The sequence below is a fragment of the Taeniopygia guttata genome, chromosome 1, assembly GCF_048771995.1.
Source record: "Taeniopygia guttata chromosome 1, bTaeGut7.mat, whole genome shotgun sequence".
NCBI classification, from domain to species: Eukaryota; Metazoa; Chordata; class Aves; order Passeriformes; family Estrildidae; genus Taeniopygia; species Taeniopygia guttata.
In genome coordinates, this window is record NC_133024.1 from 11,101,143 (window position 1) to 11,123,007 (window position 21,865).

Sequence of the window (21,865 nt, forward strand, 5' to 3'; positions counted from 1 at the left end):
GCCAATTAGTGTGTAATGTGTGAGACTGAAACCAAGTACTGAATCCCAGGTTGCTGCTTCAGGAATTCAAAGTTAGGCTGAAGCTCATTTTCCCTCTCATATTCTCTAAATATTATTCACGATTAACAATTTCTATAGTTCGAAGCAGCTTTTCATTCTGAAGCTTGAAAGTAAGAATACTGAAATCTCCTGTCATAAGAAGTTAGAATGGAAATATACAGACCATAATTATAAAAGTGGAAGTAGATATTTCCATCTCAAACTTTATCAATTTTTTTAAACACTGATAACATAAAAATATTTTATAGCAGGAAAAGAGATAGGGTATTAGACTGCTTAAAGTTTTTGCTGTTTATTTACAGCTACAGTGTAGGACTCAGAGACAGTTATAGAATAGGTCTACTGAAGTAAAAATAAATCAACTTATGTAATTTATACTACTCATTCAAGGTACTAATAGTGCATGATAAAAGCTAGACATACTAATTCTCCTTTTTTTGCTGTGGTAAAGGCTAAATACTTTGCATTTTATACAGTCCCATATAGTTGGTCAAATCCAGACCTAAAGTTATGTAATATAATATTTATATTTGAATAGAGAGTTTTAATAACTGCAATTGTGAGGGACAGAGCAACAGCCAATTTATGAATTTGTTTCCTGTCAGTAAACCCAGGGGATGATCTCACATTTTCAGGAGTTACTACTGATGACAACTGCACCCTATTTTCTCTCTGATTTTCCCCCCTCTTCCTTCTCTGCAAGTTGTGTCATTCAGCTTGTGCAAAAATGCCACAGGCTGACCCTGCAGATGCCTGTAATGAACAGCCTGCCCTGTGAAGGGTCTATTCCTAAAGATTCAGGTCCTTAATCCCTTTTCCACCTTTATTACAACATTTCTGGTTACAATTCATCCACCTTCCTTTCAGCCACAGTGTAAAATAGTAGATATCAGCAGGTCAGCTCCACATTCCCCAGTTTCCCACCAGCACATGCCCAAGTCATGCAGAGGGACAAAACAGGAAAGGATCTGGGACTGGTCTGGAGCAGCTTGCTTCCCCTTAGCCAGCCAAGTCACTGCTCAGTCACTCAGTGAGACTCACAGAACAGATAAATACTGAGGTCATAAGGACTTTAATTTGGGTCTCCCTCTTTTCCTCTTCTACTTGTAGGAACTTAGATATCTTTGAGACCTCAACCTCTGAAGCAAATTGAACTGCAGAGCCAGAGAGCAGATTCCAAGATTAGCTATGAACACGGAGCGGCTGTCATTGTTATTGCTCACATTTTGTCTTTACCTGTTTGAAGCATGTGAGAAGAGGACAATGTAAAATCATCCCAATTTTAGGTACTAGATACCAACTGTGTCAGCCAACACCACTGTAAAACCCAGCCTGATAACCAGTGTGACTGAGTCCCCTCCTTTCAGACAAGTTTTGTCTAAAAGTCGATGGCTTTATCAAATATGTTCTAAATAGAATAACTTTGCAAAGAAGCAAGCAGAATGTATTCTACCCTAAGCTGTTGTCCTAAGATAAATAACAATGAAAGAACAAATTTCTTATTAAAAGGAGACAAAATGGACAAACAAGGGACAAAGGGATAATAAGAATAATAGTAATAATAATAATATTTAAAGGCTTACTCCAGCAGCACTGGTTCAAGTTAGGCTTGCTAAAATATCCAAACAAACCACTAGCAGCTTTGTAAAGAGATGACAAAGGCCAGAGTTTATCCAGAGTGTTTCACCTGTACTTTTCTCTTTGTCTTTTAATATACAACAATTCACTGAAGTCTCACTTGAGATGGAAAAGTATCCTATAAGCAAGTATAGCACACTATGAGGACATATAATGCTTGATTATCCTCAACCCAGTGCCTCAAATTTACATTCATAGATCCACTTTTAAAGCATTGTATAAATGGCTTCTCAATTTAATTAAAGGCTTATAAGCTTTATTGAATGAACTCTTCAGCATGCTTTACTCACCAGCTTATGACTACAGAGACATTATTCAGGGAACATTAACCTCAGTCTTTCATTTGAATCAAAACTTATAATTTTAATCTTTTAAAGGCAACTTATCTTGCACATAAAATTACAAACAAAAAATGGATTTCAAACATGATGTAAAATAACTGCCTATCAATCTTTCCTACCAGACCTTCCAGGCTCATACTATCTTAGCCTGCAGATCCAATTATCCTCCAACATTTGCTGCTCAACCATGCTGAGATTATTCACCAGCCCTCCAGTTAGACTGCAATAAGAGGTCTGTGGGTGCATTTACACTCAGAAAAATAAGGTATAAATGCTGGCTGGAATTGCCATCACATCTTTTTGAGTTACATGCACAGACATAAACTGTACAGTAATGAATCAGACTCTTTCCAGCTGCTTTATCCATTCATTTGCATGATATTTGGACTTGCTAATTCAAAAAAAAAAAATCAAGGTGCATTGTACCTTTAAGATGATGCATCTCTTGACCTGAAGGCCCTTACAAACAAAGTACTAATATCCCATGGAAGATATTTCCTCCTGTGCACAGACAGCCAATGCTCCAACATGGATATGTGATTACCCTCTGTAAAGGCAATCTCAGCCCCTTACACACTGAAACTACATTGACCTCAAAGATTATGTTCTGCACAAAATTTGGCAGACTTTCTGCTATTCAGCAAAAAATATAATGGCAGATTAATGATAAAGTGGTTTCTGATACTCCAGTCTTAATGGTGTTTTCTCACTGTAGTAGTTGTACATCATGACAAAACAAAAGCCCTCTGCCACAGGACATCAGGATACATTGCCAAAAATGTCAGAACCACAGTTTTCAGCCCAAAGCTGCAACTACTTGAACTGCAGGAGTCATTTCATTAGCTGACAGCTGCAATAAGCTGTTCTTTCTCTGTGGAGAAGCTACTGGTGGGAGGTACAACTCACACAGGCAGCCTCCATAAATCATATACCACTTTAAGAAAAATATACTTAAGGAAACATTCACAACGTAATGTGAAGTACCTTTCCTATTTATTATCCTTGTGTTCTCAGTGAATTCATTCCTTAACATTCTGTATTTCAAAAACTCTTAACAGACTATTAAAACATGGACAAAAAACCATTTTGTTCCCATTTGTACTATTTTTGATGATCTAGAGGATCTAGAGCCTTGGTGGTTCTTCATGATCTATTTCTAGTCAGTGTGTTCTTACTGACCGAGGGAAGACAGAATTAGGTTCTTTAGTTACAGGTTGAAACCCTGATGGTGTTTATTTACTGTGTTGCTACAATATAAGGTAACAAGAAATTGTAACTGGAAATGTAATCAGCTGAAAAAGCCACTAAGACATTTCAAAGCCATATGGTATTAATTAAATACAGCATATAATTGAATAATGAACGTACATAGATATTTTCAAGTCTTTAATGCTGTGATAACATCTAGTCTCCTAAATGTCTAAGGAAAGTTGTAGATGGATGAGCCATGAAGAGGGTGGGAAGAGGCTTCGGTGTCACAAGGGGGTGTTTGCCAGCCACTGCTGAGTCAGGCAAGTTATAGGTCCTCACATCTACCTCTTCAAATGGTTTCTCTATTATTCAAACAATTTTCATGGGAACCATTGAAAATTTCTGGCAGGTAATACTGCAGCTGAACACCCAGCTTTGTTTTGTTTTTTAAATCCATATTACATCCCCTACGTGAATCCAAATCTGATGTGCAATCTCCATTTTCATAGCAAATTCTTCACCAGTAGCTTATTGTTAAAGAAACAGAAATGCTACATTTGAACAGAAATAACATTAATAGAAAGGGTTGTGTCATATTTGATATTGTATTTACTGCCTCTTTTAATTTTTTTTAATCATACATTATATAAGCAATTACACAGCTTGTAGTTTTGTTTTGGGGGTTTGTTTGTTTTTCTTTTGTTTGTTTCATTGATTTTGTTAATTTGTTGAGGTTTTTGTTTGTTTTGTTTTGTTTTTTTAATTTGGAAGCACTCAGAAAAGGATTGATATATGCATTTTACTTCTGAGCTGCAGTCATTCTGTACAATCATATTTTAGATTATTAGTACCAACCAATTAAAAAACAACTGCGGTTGAAGCAGGTTCTTGGAGAGGGGTGTCACATCTCTGTGACAGACACGTAATTACCTGTCACATCTCCCAGGTACTCCCAAGCACCAGGGAAAAACAACAAAGTAGGGCAAAACAGGCACCTTCCTCCTGCACTCCAGCAATGTCTCTCACCAGCAGGTGCTCCAGGTGGAGCAGCATTTAAGTTGTCTTAGCTGCCTATGGAAGCAGTTCTTATCCATTCACTTTTCTGAGTCATTTTAAAAAGTCATGGAGAAGAAGAAAAATATGCTGTCAAGGTTATGTATTTCCATTTTTTTTTCCAGAATTACTGATGAGAAGAGTATCTGTTCCACTAGAGGGAGGAGCAGGCTCAGGAACTGAATTTCCAACTAATATTCCAGTGCCACCTACAATAACAGATTTACTCCTATGTGAAGGATGGTCTGTTGTCAAAAATTGTTCAAAAGGCACAATTGGAATAGCAAGTTCTGTAACAACAAAAATAAAAGAAAAAGGAAGAATCGCACTTGAGGTACATTTGGATTTCTTGTTTTGTCCCTGTTTATCTTGGAAAGAGGATGTGGTTTTAGTCATAAATAATTTTGTTTATAACATGTATGAGTTTCTAGACCATGCTTTCCTTTGACATAGAGATAAAGCTACATTGAGAAGAAATTTGTAGCCTCTCTTCTTTCCTCTAAAGGGCTTCATGTAGATGTTTATTTTCATGTATTTTGCCATATTGCTTCTCGTTGCTAAGATCTGGTAGCAAGGTATTATCTTCATCTGAAAACTGGTATATTTAAGAACTTAGAGATTATTCATACCTTTCAAGTATGAAGATGTTAATACTTGTAATTCTGGTGGGCTTTCCCTAAAATATAGTTCAGATAGAACAGATCTGGAGATTTTAAAAGGTCAATTTTTCCCAAAGAAAGCTCGAGAAATACAAAGCCCTCATGTCAGAGCTTCTAGCTGTTCATCTGCATATAACAATATGGCAAATCACTGTCATGAAAATATTAAAGTCACTTAGTAGAGAAACTATTTTTAGTGACTTTGGCTGGGACAAGTCCCATGGCTCTTTAATGTGGCCCAAGGAGACAAAGGAACAGCTGTATCTTATTCAGGCAAGCAAGGCTACAAGGAGACATGGCTGTAGTCCAGCCTATCCAAGACATGGCTGTAGTCCAACCTATCCATCTCACCTGCCAGAGAATAGCTGTAGCAGAACAGGAGGGCACTCATGGAAGAGCTGGAACCTGCCATGCGTTCCTCTCCTCCTCCTCCCACTCTGAAACAGTGCTCAGGGTGATGCACAACTTCTCCTTCAGGGCACTTTGTGATGCTGTCCATGCAGCATACACAATACTAAGCAGGTTTCTCTCTTCTGGGTGGGTTTGACCAGCAGCTGTCACGTTTGTGTCTCTCACTGATGACTGAGAGACCATCTTCAACCAGCCAAACAAACCCCCTCTGTGTTGTGCAATCAATCTAGACATGACTCCAAAACAGAGGAGTGCTGTATTCAGAGAGAAGCATGCACTTAAATGAGTTCTTAAGTCCCCAGGGAATAGGTTTCATAGTGCTTTAGCACACACCTCTAGAAGATCTTGTCTCTTGCAGAGGTTTCACTGCATTTTACATCCCATCAGGCCAGAAAGAGGCATTATTTACAGAGCTTGAAAAATTCTGTTTATCCTAGACCAAAAACATTAAACTCCCTGGATATTAAGACAGAAGCCTTGAACTTGATGGGATGAAAACAGTAGGGTCAACATGCTGCTGGCAGTCCCAGCAGGAAATGTGCTTCATGATTTTGTATTGCCTAGTGTTTGCTAAATGTTTAGTCTCTCGAGCTTCTCATTACTGTAGCTCAGCCAAGAATCAATGAAAATCTGAGTAACTGAGGTCAGCTGAAATTTTCCTGCCTTCCCAGAGATGTGTGAGGGTTTGAACCACTCTCCCAAGCAACACGTTATATTATAGTCAGAATAATACCAGAGAGAGCTTTAGAATCACCCATGATCATCTCAGCAGAAGAGGGCAGAACTGTCTTGTACTAAACTGCAAGAAATATCTAGTGGTTGTCTTATTATAGGTTACTCTTGACAGCAGGATAAGAGGATGTGTGTAGTCTGAGATTAGAAATGCATTGCAGAGTCATAGAGAGGTCAGCAAGGAGAAATTTGCATTATTATTCTATTCCAAAGTATATAGATTTCCCTTCTGACTACCTCAATCTGTGATGATAAGCAGATGAGCAGAAAAGCTGTAGGATTCACACTTGGTTCCTGTTGTCAGATAGAAACATTGTGAATAACATCTGCCTATGGCTGGGCTCTCTCTGGATCAATGCAAGGTTATGGCCACTGCCTCTTTTGATCTCTGCTGAGTAGAACAGAACTTGTGTCTCATTAGTCAGAGTTGGGTGATGCTGGGCACAGAGGGCACTTTAGCAACAGCAGATTATGAACTCTGCAGCCTTACAAAAAGTGTCACAATAAAATGGATGTATTTTGCTTTGCAGTATTCCACGTGCCTTGGCATAGATCAAGATCTGTTTCACCTGATTTCATCTTTTAAAGTGCTGCCTATTGGTTTATTGCATAAAGTGTAATTGGCACCAATCAATGGGAAAAGGTACAAAAGAATTATTGTACTTGCACTTAAAGTTATTTATCAAGTGAAGCAAACACATAGCCATTAAGAAATGTCCTAAAATAAGCAAGGAGGGTAACATCAGCAAAAGAAATAAGGGAGCCACTTTGAGCCTATAGGCATTTTTTCCCTTACATATAAATATCTGTGACCTCAGATAATAAGCTAGAGATTTACCCTAATCACAGCAAAAATCTATTCTAGCTGACTTAGGATAATCTTTCCTGAAAAACAGGCTTCAATATTTAAATAAAAAATATTCAGAATATGTGTTTTTACAGAAATACAGTTGCGAGTTACATTGCTAGTATGAATGGGATATTGCATATTTGCACACGGCCACTGTCATACATGACATTAATGGAATGATATTGAGAGAGGATAATGAAATCATTCAGACCACCTACTTCAAATTCCTCCTTGCAGAGATTTTGAGAGACTTATTTCTTATTTCTTATTTAAAGAAAAAAAGGTCACAGTCAGGAGGGTTGCTCATAATATGTCTATAGTGTGAGAAACAAAAAAAAAAAAAAAGAAGAAAAAGAAATTTGCGATTGCAATTGATATGCAAATACAAGCAAAACTACTTAAATTACACAAACTACTGATAGAAGAACAACACCCCTCTGCAATCAAGTTTGAGTATGGCAAGACATGAAAATTCCCATCCTTCTCTTAGCCATTTAGGCTTGCTACATTTTAATATTTGTTAGCAGAACTTTTAAGATTAAAAAAACTCACTATCTCAAAACATGTCCAAGAGCTAACTTTATATCTGATACATTACATGAACATGTCAGGATTGAAATCTTTGTACTTCTCGAGTTGAAATGTTATGGACAGAACTCTGCACTTGATTAAAGTACGGTTTTGATCTTTTGCAGCTGGGATAATGCTTCAAGATAGAAAGATACCTCTTATCCTGCACATTGCTGAGGAACTAGAAAATTAAAATTCTTGTTTGGATTATGTGTTGAACACAAATGATGTAATAATCTTCATTTCACCTTGGCTGTAAAATTACAGAAAATGTACTCTTTTCCCCTTAGAAGATAAGAAAACTGCTCCTTGGTTTTGCTTGCCATCTAGTCATTTTCATTATTTAGAAATATATTATTTACTTGGTGGTCTTCTCCTTACTGTGGCTGCTTTCTGATATGAGGTTCACTAATAACACACAGGCTCTGGGTTATTCCAAAATACACTTCAGCAAACACAGATAAATTTAACTTACAGTGTCAAATCTCTATGCAAGATGAAGAATATTTGAACCTTGTAATTCCTTCTGCCATACTTTCCATTCTCTCATTGCTCTTGCATTTCACCCAGAGGAAGTGTTCCTATCTTTGCATAACAGAATGGAGACAGTTCAAAAGAGTGCCTTGCTTTCATCCATGTACAGCACACCCAATCTGAAAGTTATTTGAAAATAGTTTCTTCAGGGCCTCATTTTTAAGCCATAGGCAGTTAAACCTGATAACCATACCCTCATATGGGAAACAGTGACACTTTTTGAATTTCCTTAGACCTTATGGGTGCAATGTCCTCAAGAGCAGCTTTTTTCCTATTTTGAAAAACTTTCATAAGGGTTATTAGCCAAAAATACTTAGCTGCATCAGGGGCTTATCTGGGAACTGAAGTTGGCTTTATTACATTCAAATATTTCAGTTAGAATTGTCTGCAGTCCTATCTGCCTGCAGACAATTTGTTTAATTTTCCTGTTAGATTTTTTTTTAACACAGAAAAAAATTTTTGTTTCAGTTGTCAGCTACAAAAACTCAAGCATAGGTTCAAAGAGTCAAGACATATCCTTATATTCATTTATCACTAATAAAATTCTTTACACCACTAGGGTGGATTTGAGACATAAACTTGTAGGGTAATTTATCTGAGTCACAACTACCACTGGCGATAAAGGAGAGTGAAAGAAAAGCATTTGACTTTCACCTCTTATGTTGGGTGTGATAAGAATTGCAGTTAGAAGAAGTTTAGTAAATTGGAGAGTTTTGTAAAGAATCCAAATGAATTTACGACTCTTTTGTCCGGCTGTTCTTAGTAAAGTCCTAAAATATTTGCATTCTTGGAACAAAAGCAAGTTACCAACACTGTTGCAATTAGTTTAGATTTCCATATTTGCTCCAGGCAGCACCCTATGCAGTGAATCTCCTCCAGTAGTTAGGTAATTTGTTCTTACACCTGTATTGGTTTGGAGGATCACTTTACTTTTCATCTTTAGGATTTTTTGGTGCTTTCTATCACTAGTTTATTTTGAGTGTTGAAGTGTTAATGAAGACTTGAAAAAAGCTCCTTAAACCTTGGGGTTTTTTAGAATGTACTGCAGGACACTAAAAGGTGTGATTTAAGCAATACAATACATTTGCTCGCAGCAAGTGTCTTACAATGACAAAATTTCTTCCCTTACCTTTCTACAGTTACTTTTAGAAAGAAAAGAGCTAGAAGCACAAAATATATTTTTAAAAAAACTTAAATAAAACAAACCAAGTGTTTAATTGACACTTGTGTCTGAGGTCAAACAGGCACATAAAATAGTAGAAGCAGCAAGGAGTGATATATTAGGTAACCTAGTCAGATAAGGTTTTTTTGAATATGGAGTCACCTTTATAGCAAACTTAGTGTGAAAAGTCACCATTGTTGGCAAGTGAATCCTATTTTAACAGATGAGTCAAATTCTTTCTTATGCTGCTTTTAGGAGCAGAACAGACTTAATTGTTGTGGGGAGTAACAAAGATACACAGTTTTTTCATGCCTGCCCATTTCTTCTATCACACAGAGGATCTGAGAGGGAAATCCTGAATATATGCATAATGATTTCCCCTAAACTAAAGAAAGTGATATAGAAAAAGCCACATTCTAATTGCTACTTAAGGTGTTTCTTTCCTCAGTTTGAAAATTTCTCCAGAGGGATGGGGATGATGCAGAACTTTCTCAGGTAGAAACTTAGATCAACGCACAGCGATACAGCATCAGGATGAAAGGACTTTTGAACTCAATCCCATACCTTGGTTGAAAGAAGCCCTGTGCTCTGAGCCAGGTGAGGATCCAGGCAGCATGAACTGGATCAACAAACCATGGCAGCTACTTTACCTCAAAAGACTGAGGAGAAAGAGAAGGAATGAGATATCGGGAAGGAATTGCTTCATGTGGAAGTAAGGGACCTCCATTCCTGCTCATGCCAGGTCTCATGACTCTTTTAGGTCTCTGATACCTCCTCAGCCCTAAAAAACTAATCAGTGTTACGGTTCAAGGACGATTATAGGAAGATGGATGAGGAGCATCTTCCATCTCTATTGTCCCAGGCTACAAGGAGAAAAAGATGACACTTGGGGCCCAAACAGCACATAAGAAAAGTCTGTGGCTCAGAGACTTAAGAACTTGTCTGAAGACATGACTTTCTGGGCTCTGGGTCCTAGTCTCTTTAGATTAATTTTAAACATAAACATAGAGTATTTGTCTGAAAGCAGTTGTATTATGAAGTCAGACCAAAACTAGCAGTATTTCCCCTCAGCTGGGGACAACCAGTAGGTTACCAATTCACACTGCTGTTGCCTGCCAACACATTTTATCCTGCCACATTCATATTATTGGTAAAAGGATCAAACCAACTTATTCCTCTTACTGAGGAGCAAAAGATGAGCTGTGCTTGCAAAGAAGACATGCAGTCAATGTTTTCACTACTGACAAAGGAAAAAGCTACAGAACTCCTAGGGAAACAAATTTACTCTATGAAACATGACTTGGTAGACCTGGAGAACAGATCTGAAAGTTACTAAGAAAAGATGGATGATACAGGATTGGAAGCAACAAAAATGCCCTTATGGAATTGACACAGAGAGGGCCAGGGAAAGCAGGAGGATGGTTCACACTTGGATCTCACTATGGGCAAGGACAAATTAATGAATGGAGAAGTTTCTAGGACAGAGTTAATTGAAGCAAAGGATTGATGTGTTTGGACAGACTATAAATTGGCAATGGTGAGAGACAACTGATGGGGCTGATGATTAGAAGAAGGATAGGGAATGAAAGATTTATGGACTGAGCAGTTTAGACAGATAGAGTATTACAAGTGAAACAGAATATCTATTAAGTCTCTTGTAGATTGGAAGAAATATTTCATTGTATCTCCCCACATGCTAGGCGAGGATTACTTGAGTCTTGTGAAATCTAATGTGCCATTTAGCCTACATGCTCAAGTATAGATCCATGTTTTACAGTTCTTTCAAGGGTTTTATGGTTATTTATTTTCCCTGACCTTTCTACAGCTTTTTTTTTTTTTTTTTATAATGTAGTTGCTGGGATGTTGGAATCTGTGGTATTGATGATTCCGAGATTGTAGAAAGTCTCTGTCTTTCTGCCCCGCTGCCAAAGAAGAAACCATAATTCATCTGTGCTGGTTTCAAGGTGGTTTATTGTTTATCTCTAACATGTTCTGCTGCTCTGCCGCAGGTCTGTCCTGCAGGGCAGCGTGTGGGGCTCTGCCCTCAGTGGGATGTTACAAACATTAAATACCAGAAACTACCTGTGCTGTATTTACAATAACGTGCCAATATCTGTCACCTATGTTGGACAGTGTGTCCCCAGCCTAAACCAACAGAAAAATGCCAACACTACAGTGAAACATGGAGGGCATGAAGAAGGAGAAAAAGGACAAGACACACCCAATTTCCTCCATCTTGTCCCCTTTGGGCCCCTTATCTAGAAATCCTAAAATTTTACTTTTGCACCTGTGCCACACTTAATTATTACTCATATCAAACACTCAGAGCTTGTAATTCACCTTGTAAGATTGAAAACTCTTTTCCATGGACAGAGATCACAGACAGTGTCTCTGGGGGCTCTGTCCAGGGGGGTTCCTGACCCCCTGCCAGGGTCCCAGGCCTTCCAGGGCAGCCAGAGGGATGCCCTGGATTCCCACACTGGGGAGGACACATGATAATTCCTTTTGCATCTCTGTTATGTGATGGATCATTTTGACGAATGTAGAAATTTGAAATTGTCTAAACTTTCCTTGAAGACGCTCTTTTCCCAATAATACAGGCAAATATGTGTGCAAACCCACTCAAATTGTTTGAGTTATGTTATGAATCATGGAAAGGCGTGAAGAAACATTAGGCCATATGTTCCTCCTCAACCTGGAATGAAGGGATGAACGATTTTCACAGGGCTTGACTAATACAAATTAGGATAAACTGCTGACAAAAAGTGTTACCCAAAAACTTTAGGAGTGATATGCAATTATTCCATTATTTTCCTCAACAGAATAAATGAAAATATGCAAAGTTCCTGATCTTGTATGTTAACAAAGATGTAGTTAAAGAAGTAACAAGGCTGTACAGAAACACATTAGCACCAGGGCATACACTATATATGTTAAAAAAATATAATTTGCATTATAAGACACAGGAAAAGGCATCTGGAAAAGACACGCAGATGTAAAAAGTAAAGTTTAAGCCCTCTATCTAAATCTCCATCTCTTTCTTTCACATGCACAGGTTTGTAACCTCAGATTTATTCACAAATTATGCACAAAACTTCTGTCTGTCACATGCTACCTGAGAATTCAGGTCTGACTCTAAAGCAAAACAAAAAATGAGATTGCTACATGTTTCTGAGGACATGGAATACACTTAAAAGAGCAGGTGCAAAATTTGGGCCAAAAAAAATCAAAACAACTGTCATTTTTTTTACCTAGACTCATCTTCTTGACAGCTTATTCCACCACAGAAGCATCACAGGCCATTGAATTGCTCTCAAATAAAAGATCTAGAAAATAAAAATCCTTTCCTTTCTCCCATCATTCTTATTTCTTTCTTTCTCCTTTGTTTACATATTACCTGTTGACTCACACAAGTTTTCTAAATCATGCCACAGCAAACACATCAGGGAATCCCAAGCAGAAGAAGGCTGACTTGTCAAGTCTCAGTTCTACTTAATACTTTACACATGGGTAAAGCATATTGTATCTGCTTATCTGTATACATTGACATTTCCTCTGGTTTCCTAGAAAAACAATAAAAATCTGAGCTTCCTATGAATATTTGCCTCTATTGCTTAGATTGAAGTTTGGTTGTGCATATATGCCTTGAAAAGTTACTTGAAGGAAATACTTTTTATGTATAAGGTCCATGTGGTTTATCTTGCTTATTGTGGTCCAAACCCAATTGTACAGAGGCAATATAAAAAGTCCACATAGTGGGGGAAAAGAAATAAAGCCCCAAACAAAAGAAATAAAGAAAAGCAACAGGACTCAAATAACCTCCCTTATTTTTAAAAGCCTATTGGGATGTCTTTGTCATCTTGCAGATGCCTCATTGTAAAACCGGTTGAGTCCTCCTCATTTCTCCAATATTCAACTGGTCAATACTCAATATTGAGGATTCAATATTACCAAGGACAGCAAGAGGGAAGGGTTGAAATTTTGTTTCACTAAAAAGTCAAGCTAAGCTCTTTCACATTTCCACAATGACATCCTTTGTTTTTTTTTTTTGAGGATTCTTATGGAAATGAGTGCAGCTTCTAGGCAAGCATCAGCCATGGTAGCAAAAATGCTTGCAGAAATCTGTTAGTGTAGAGGGTTGGGACAAAATTACTATACAATTTGCAGAAGTTTCCCAGTGTTTGCTGGAAGACTGAAAAGCAATAAATTACTCTGAGAAGCATTAGAATAATTTTACTAGCTTTACTAGCACTTCTTTCTTTGCCCCTAATCTGTGTCTCTTTCCACACTCCTACAGCCCCTTCAGGCCAGGGTAATGCTCCTGGAATGTACAGCAGTGCAAGATGTAAGGGGAAGACTCACGTGCAGACAAATATAAAATGAATTAAGAAAAGCAGCACATACTAAAAGTCAGATGTGATGTTTGGAGATTAACCTTACTGGTCCATAATGCAGCTGGACATTCTTTACCTGTTTTGTCTACAAACTCCATACAACAAAGGCTGCTTTTTTCTTAAGTGAAGAGGGTGAACTTCAACTTAATAAGAAACCTTTCCAAATGCCACTTCTTGCCTATCTGGTGAACCTTAACATGTATTTACACACGATGCTCTACTATTAGAGAACTGTCCTTTCTACCCATATTTATGTGAAACAAGGGCATGACATGAAACGCTTTTCCCTCAAAAGGGAAAAAAAATCCTCTAAAGATCTTCAGTATACTCATTACAACCAGTAACTTAAAAATAATTCTTTTTACAAGTAAAAGGTGAAATTGAAATGAAAAACATCTTAACTCCATTTAAATCCATTTCTGAGTCATCAATCATTAATTAAGATACATCCCAATGAGCATGAAGGAAAGAAACAACAACCAAAACCAACTGGATTCTGATCTTGTTATAGGTAAAGTTAATTGCATCCTGAATTTCGTGTATTTTGCACTTCTCTCTCCATATGTCTTTGTTTTTTGGGTTTTTTTGTTTGTTTGTTTGATTGGTTGGGTTTTTTTTGTTTTTATTTTTTTAAATACTTTCACCCTCAGGTGCACCAACACTCCTGCTGCCACCCCTGTACCGAAGGAGAGGTTCTTGGTCCATCTCCCGCGTGGCAGAACCGCGCAGGGACCGAGGGGAGCTGGCCGAGAGCCTCCCCCCGCACCGGGACGGGGCCCGGCTCCCTGCATGGGCGGCGAGGGTGCGGTACCCTCCGCTGGCCGGGTCGGGCACCGCGCCGAGCATCCTCCGCCAGGGCGATGCCCCGCGGGGCGGGGGCGACGCGGGTCTGCGGCACTGCAGCAGCAGGAGCAGCTGCTGCAGCGGAGCCAGAGAAGACCTCCCTCCTTCTCCTCCTCCTCCGCCTTCTTCTCCTTCTCCTCCTGCCCCCGCCCCGCCGCGCCGGGGGCCCTCCATTGTGCGGGGAGGCGGCCGCACACCCGCGGGATGCGCATCCCCTCCGAGCGCCGCAGCGCCCCTGCGGAGAGACAGGCGCTCCCCCGCCCACGGCTGTCACATCCCCCTCCGGCGCTGCGCTTTCCATTTCTAAAAACGCTTATGCACCTACATAAATGTATATACACATGAACAAATATATATATTCACGTTTCTCCCCTCCCGCGCAATTCCCGCCTCGCGGGGAATCGTCGGGGGTAGAGGAGGGCGCTTCCCCCGCAGCGCTGCTCCTCGGCGGCGGCATCCCCAGCAGAAGGGGAAAGGTTACTGCAAGCGCGGCGAAAACAAAGCCGGCGCTCCTCGCCCCGGCTGCGAGGAGCGCCCCGCCAGAAGTTGCGGTGCGGCTCCCCCGCCCCGCTCCGCCCCGCTCCGCGGCGGGACCGCCGGAGAGGCACCCCGGCATCGCCCCGCGGCGGCGGGCACGGCGAGGGATGCCGGCTGCGCAGCGGCCAAACTTCTTTGTTAATCGCCGGCGGCGAGAGGAGCGGGGGATGCAATCCGCAGAGCCCCCGGCAACTTTTCCCGACAAGGCGCACGCCGCCGGTACCCGCAGGGAAACTTGTTGGACCGCTAACCCTGAGCACTCGCGACTTTCGCATCCCCTCTGCCGCGGTGACCTCTCCCGGCGCTCCGGGACACTGTTGCCTCCCTCGCTCGGTGCCGGTGCCCGGCAGAGCGGAGCGGCCATCCCGTCCCTGCGGCTGCCGGCCAGAGCCCGGCACCGGCCGCTACTTCGGGAGCTGGGGCACTCACCCTGCGGGATCAGGCGGCTCTCACAAAACTAGCGGTTCCATCATCCAGGCGGTGCTTCCCAACTTTCCTTGCATAGGGCGAGGACAGAGCTCCGTGTATTTATACAGAGAGGGAGAGCGAGGGTGAGAGAGAGAGAGAGAGGAAGCGCGCTGAAGTCGACAAGCTGTTCAGCAGACTTTTGAATAAAAGGGGGATGAAACCGGATTCTTCCCAGTATCAGGACGCTGGAAAATCAAATCCTTCTCCGGAAAGGGATTCTTTCGGCCCCGTTCTCCGCGTTACTCTTCGGGCGCGGAGCGGGAGGCATTGCATACAAATAGAGCCCGGCAGCGGCCGCGATTGGCGGCGGCGGCGCCCCCCGGGTCCTACAGCCCCGGCGCCGGGCAGCCACAAAGCCGAGCGGCGGCGGCGGCGGCGGGGCGGGCACGGGCTGCGGGCGGCGGCGGGGCCGAGTCCCGCCTAATTGATTCGTCACCTCGCCCATTGTAACACGGGTGGCGATGTTCGAGCGGGAGAGAGGCACCTTCTGAAAGGATGTCATGCCATCTCCCCTGCCCGAACTGCTCTTGCGGGGCTATTGTGCGGCGTGGTATGAGAAATGTGTCTGATTTTAAAAAACAGAGGTTTATTTGTCTACAGGCTTTTTTTTTTTTTTACCCTTCTCCTGCGCTGTCACAATTCTCTGTCACGTTCCTCAATAATTATGTAGTTACTTCAGTAATCAATTATTCATTGAATGCTACTTACCTATGTTTTTTCTTTCTCAAGTTATGGTTTTCCAAGGGCACATCCGCTCCTCTGTGAAAACAAAGTAAACAAATATTCTCTAAAATTAAGCAACTTATTCCTAATTAAAAGAGAATACAAATAAAAACCAGCTATCATGGTAAGCTTTCTCCATGACATAATACAAAGACAGCGACTTAATTATATTTAAATTATGGTTCCTTTTTAGATGGACTATATCGTTGGATTAAGGAAAAGACCCCATTTGAAAATCCAGGCAGTGATATGACCAAAAAACAGATGCAACATTTATGTATCAACTGCTACATGAAGGGCAAATGTGAGATAATGACAACATAGGTCAATATAATGAGAAATGAAAGCAACATATGCACTTTTATATATGAAGGAGTATCACACATAGCTAAACTTCTGTTACTGCCTTTAGATAATATACTTTATATAATAAGCATACATTTAGATAATAACCATTAATAGGCTTAAAACCATGTATGTAATGAAGTCTTTTAAATAGTGTATGAAGATTATTCGGGAATAAAGCCTGCAATGCATTGCAAAGCATGATGCTGTTGAAAGTCTAAACATGCCACTTGTCCTACATAGAAAAATGGAAATCAGAGACACGGGGACAAAAGGTCCAGTGTGTAAGGTGTTGTTTACATGGCAAGGTCCTTACAGTCTAGTTAATATAGATATTGCAAATATTATTGACAAGTTATATATAGAGCAAAAGGTTATTTGCCACTACCCCATTATTTCACCAGGTATACACAAAGAAAGAGACAAGATAAAACATGGAGGACAATTGAGTGTTCTTTCAGGATCACTCTTGGAATGAAGTACACTGTATACCTTGGAGCAGAGCAACAGAGAGAGCAGGAGGAAATCAGTATTTTGTGCATCAGTAGGCTCTGGTGAGAGAAATGCTGACAAGTATGGGATCAAAATCAACTCTTCAGTGCTGCAGTTCAGGTCCACCTCACACCTTGCATCTTTAAGTATGTGCATCTTGTTGCAAGAAGCCTCTAACTCTCTGTTCTTTGAATTCTGTTGCAGCTTTGGTTTGGACATTTAATCTTGTAGATAAATGCTGCAAACAAGTAGCATTTCTGTTATCAGAGGAGGTATACTAGAACAATTAATAAATAGATTCTATGAATACACATCTTCAGTTATCACTGTAGCTAAACATACAATATTTTTTCCTGTCAAATACAAGAAATTTAAGCTTCAGTTAGGTTACTTTGAAAGCAGCTGCCTATTTGCTCTAATAAATATGAGTTGTAAAGGAAGATGTAGTTGTTTGCAGTTTTGACCAAATACTGTTTCACTGTTCTGCTTTTGTTTCTCTTTAGCGTGATTTGGAACAAATTATGTTTACCTGAAAGTTCAGGATATGCCTCTCATAGTTTATTACTTGTGTTGCACTTGCCATCATCACCTTAAGGAGATTTCTGATTAACATCAGTTTAAAAGATAACAGGCTCTGGGCTATTGTATTTAACAAAGTAATGTGGAATCATTAGCAAATTTGAAAAAAAGAGTGGATTAGTATAAGTGTGGATGAAGGAGGCAATAACCAACACTATCACAATTAAGAAATTGCCCTGTGAAGGAGAGAAATTACTGTGCCCATTGTAGAGCCTACAGAGATTAATGGAATATGGCTGTGAAACTATTTCAATAGATAAATTGGGTGGGTGGTTAAACATCTGAGCAAAGATGATTACTTTGTAGTGAAACAAAACAAAGAGTAATAAATCACAAAACTGCTCTATTACCACAATTAAAATGCAATTGCTTGATCAATTATCACTCCAGCTAATAGGTTGATGGAAGTCAAGCAAATAAATAAAACATTACGCTAACCAAAGATCTTTGAAACCTATTAATAATACCTGTGCACTTATATGTTTCCTTGTTTGCATTCATTTATGCCTAATACATGTATAGAGCATTACATGACATTAGCAAGGCTCTATATAATGTGCTTAGTTATTCTTTTGTCATTTATAATGCACGCAGTGGGTAAGTTTCCAACACACATTTAGATAACTGCTACGTTTCAGTATTTCCTAAATCTCCAAGAACCTTCTTGTTTCACATACATACCAGTCAAAGGTGATTCGGGAGGGTTTTGCTTTGGAATAGTTTCCAAGGTCAGCATATGTGATGACACGTGTTGGTTCCCAGCTTGCCCTTGGAAAATGACTGGAGTTTATGTGGACATGGGGAGGCAGTAAAGCAGAGTGTGGCTGTCGTATATCAGCATTACATTTTTATAACTGGTAATCAGCAAAGCGTGCATTCCTGTACAGGAAGGTAAGTGGTAACACGTATGTTTGTGTGAAATAAAACCCAGGATATCAAGGTAAATAGCTTGTACAGAATGATCCAAAGTCAGTGGCAGTGACCAGATTTGTCCCCTTGACCCAAAGCCCTGTTCAAATAGAATACTTGATTTCTCCATAGAAACATTCATATAATATAGTTTAAATAACATTTTGCTATGATTATTTATCATGGGGGGAAAAAATGTATGTATATCTATTGATTAACAGCAACACAGATTGTGTCAGAATTTGAGTAACATATGAGAAGATGTTTTCAGGTGTATAACTGTAAGTTAATGGCATTTAGTTCCTAGATTCAGTTGTAGAGAGTTCTGCCTGGGGTTTCTTTTGAACATTTTAATGCTTTTTCTTATGCAAAAAGATTACACATATTTGGCAAACTTGTTTTGCCTTTCCCAGAGTAAGAATAATCAGAAAACATATAAGGCATATGGACACATTTCAAGTGAGCAGTGTACATGTTGAAAATACATAGGTATTGCTGGAGTGTACTAACGAAAGAGCAGAACTTGTGTTGTCCCTAAAGCCATAACAGACCTCACCAGATCCCTTGTGTCCTGTTTCTGCTCCAAATATGTGTCATCCACATAAAATCCTTTTCCTTCTATTCTTGCAGTTAATTTTTATTCTTGTTTATCTGTATTTGCTAGTTTATTTGGAGAAAAGTCTGCGACTCCTGCCATCTCATCACTTCTGACTAAAACAGTTTGAGAAATGGGGACTCCTTCCTTTTAACCTTCCTATTCATAATGGCCAGAAATGCATCATGACTATCAGAAAGATTCTACTGATGAAGGCAGAATTTCAGTTTAGAGAAATTTTTCAAGGAAAACAGTATCATGGTCACTGAAGAACAACATTTTGAGTGGGAAATTGGACTTTGAAGTTCTCCTAGAACTATGGGCTGAACCTTCTTCAAGTACCCTGTATTACCCAACATCAAGTACGTCTAGTGATGAAAATGTAGGAAGGATGGAAAGAGAACTGATAAAAGAAAATTTAGAATGAGTGAAATGAGATTTCAAAAAGGAATTGAATAGTATCAGAAAAGGAGAGAATTAGAGAATCAGAGAATGTTTTGGGTTGGAAGAAGTGATAAAAATTATTTCTTTCCAACCCTCTGCCATGAGCAGAGACACCTTCCACTATCCCAGGTTGCTCAAAGGCCCACCCAAACTGGCTTTGAACACTTTCAGGGATGAGGCATCCCCAGTTTCTCTGGACAAACATGTGCCAATGTTTCACCACCCTCACAGGGAAGAATTTCTCCCTAATAGCAAATCAAAGCTTACTCTCAGCTTAAAACTATTCCCCCTTGTCATGTCACTACATGCACAAACCTACATATATACAAAAATTATACTGTATTGAACAGAAACATTGGTCTATGGCTAAGAGTAGACAATAACAAAAAACAACAAACTTTTTTACAATAGACATGTCATGAACTCAAACTGGCAGTTGTCTTTGTAGCAGTGCATGAAGAATATAATTGAAGAGGAACGTTCAGCGCCTCATCCCCTCATAGAGTCACATGTTGTGCCCCATATACAATGCTTTTATTCCAAAGCCCAAAACACTTCCAAACTCATTGATGTCTGTTATCAACAGCAAGGAATGGGGGCAGATCACAACTCTATGTGCCTCTATGTTTTGGGAGAGTGAGGGCTTTCTGCCCCTATTTTGTTTTTTTTATTTGGAGGAGGAATTAAGAGTTTGGATGTTTTCTGCTGTAGTTCTGCATTATTACCTATGGAGATTTATTGTAAAATTGGATACCTGACCATTGGGAAGTCATTGTATATGCTACGTGCTTAGTGTTTTTTCAGAACTTAAAAACAAAGAACCAAATAAACATATAAAAAACAAAGACAGAGCCATGAGCTGTAGTGGTGCATAAAGTCTGAAAGTTAAAGTGAGCTTGAAGTAAAAGTGAAAAATAAGAAAGCTAAGTATATATACTTAGCGAGGGCTGCAGAGAAAAGATAGTGTCAGGAAGAAGCTAAATTAGTTAGGGCGTTCCAAAAACTGTAGGAGAGAAAAAAATACTTCAATATTGTTTATCAGAGGAAAGTGAAGTGTCAGGGAGAAACTGTTGCTATTACCAAATGAAAAGGAAAATAAAGACAGAAGAAAATTGATTCAGACACTGGTATCTTTAAAGAGTAATTCTGAAAACAATTTTGACAGAGCTTCTACCAAAAATTTAAAAAGCCTGCCTAAAAAAATAGATCTGTGGAAGATATCAAATATTTGATTTTAAGAGAACAAACATAGAAAGATACAATAACTAGACTAACTGATGCAGCTGGCAGTTTGTCTCAGTCACATCCATAGACCTTGACAGCTTCAGCAACATGAAAACTTACATTTTGGTTTGAAACACGAACTTGGAAAAGAGTTTCCTTGGTCATTGTCTTCCAGCACTGGAGGAAATCTTGACAATTTTCCCCTGATTTAAAGTATACCAAAGTTGAAACAGAAAACTCAAACAGTGCAATTCCTTTTTATGTGATGTAGATAATGCTGGTTTCAATATATACGGAAATGACAGTATAGAAAGCATACACAAAATCCACTCTAATAGCACAAAGTCTCAGGTGTATATAAGATTTTGAGCTATAGCAGGCATCTTAAACTCAAGATTAGTGTCCCCTGAGGAGTGTGTATGGATGTATCAAGGGGCTGGAATACAAAGTAATTATGTCAGCAAGTTTACTGCTGTGTATAAAATAAATTCCTATCTTGTTTCAGATCCTTGTTGCTGAGAAGTAGAGAAAGCATAGGAAGATTTTCATTAAGACTATCATAAATTTAGAAGGCAGTTCTTTCAATTCACCGATGTATGCGTTTAACTGTTGGACAATAATGTTTTGTTAAGGCAATATTTTGGGGAGGGAATGGAGTATTCAACTAACAAAAAGGTAGATATTTTTAGGGAAACACTCATTTCCTACACACACAAACTCTAGAAAAGCCAATAAAGTTAACTGAATCCTTTAAATTCAGAAGCACTACTTTTGTATCTCCCTAGTACAGCTGTAATGCTTCTGCATCATTTTATTCTTGGTTTTTTGGTCATGCTCCATCATAGCTTCTTTATGAACAGAAAAAAAAAATGTTTGGAAGGAAAAGTAAATTTTCAGGGTCTGTACACATCAGAGAAGAGAAAGATTTTAGAAGAATATTTTTTTTTTTTTAATTAGATCTTTAACATGTAGGAGAAGCTTATCCTAGTCAATAGGAAGACAGGGGTAGATGAGACATTTAATTGACACTATCTTTTTTTCAAAACCTGGAATTTATTTTTAGCTGCACCCTATGACATATGGGAAGAATAAATCCAGTGCTAGAATAGAG

At 39.4% G+C, this 21,865-nt stretch overlaps 1 protein-coding gene across 7 annotated transcripts in view; it reads right to left on the minus strand.

Annotated features, from left to right (window-relative positions):
- Positions 1-15,933, minus strand: part of ROBO1 (roundabout guidance receptor 1) — a 687,808-nt gene extending 671,875 nt beyond the window's left edge. For 3 of the 7 annotated variants that reach the window (XM_072923395.1, XM_072923401.1, XM_072923415.1), the window contains exon 1: positions 15,405-15,930. The gene's annotated coding sequence lies outside the window, so the exon portion shown is untranslated. Of the gene's footprint in view, positions 1-15,404 lie in introns of all 7 variants that reach the window. The other 4 variants (XM_072923411.1, XM_072923392.1, XM_072923405.1 and 1 more) reach the window with 4 other exon arrangements.
- Between the last annotated feature and the right edge of the window lie 5,932 nt (positions 15,934-21,865).